Genomic DNA, 560 nt, shown 5'->3' with positions numbered 1-560 from the left:
CACCTGCGACCTGGGCCGGAAGTGCTGAGGGGTCCGGGCCGCGTGGGAAGGGAGGGGCCGAAGGGAAGCTCCCCACAGACACCCCCGTCCCGTCTCCCCGGGCCTGGGCCACTGCAACGCTGCTTTCACGTTTCCATGGAAACCGCTCTCCTCAGGATGTCTTAATATAAACTCTTCTTTTCCTGAGATAGCTTGAATCAAAATGACTCCAGCCCGAACGGGCTCACCGAAGGACGTTCCCCCTTAAGTCTGATCTATCGAGCTTGGATTTGCCTACGGGGCAAACTGACAGCTGCGTCGCTGCGACGCTACGCAGATTCAGGGCAGTTCCGCCCCCCCTTCCTCTCGGGGCCCCGCAGCCCGTCTCGCCCCCGCTCCCTGCACACACGGACCTACCCGCCTCCCGCCTCCCGACCCCAGAGCTTCGCCTCTCCAAGACTGTCCTATGAATGGACTCACACCGCAGGTGGCCTTCTGCGTCTGGCTTCGCGGTCCCGCTTGCGTCTGAGATGCATCCACGCGGCCCTGTGAATCCATCAGCTCCTTTTTAGAGCTGATGA

The sequence above is a fragment of the Pteropus medius genome, unplaced genomic scaffold, assembly GCF_902729225.1.
Source record: "Pteropus medius unplaced genomic scaffold, Ma_sr-lr_union100, whole genome shotgun sequence".
NCBI lineage: Eukaryota > Metazoa > Chordata > Mammalia > Chiroptera > Pteropodidae > Pteropus > Pteropus medius.
This window is presented reverse-complemented; position numbering follows the sequence as displayed.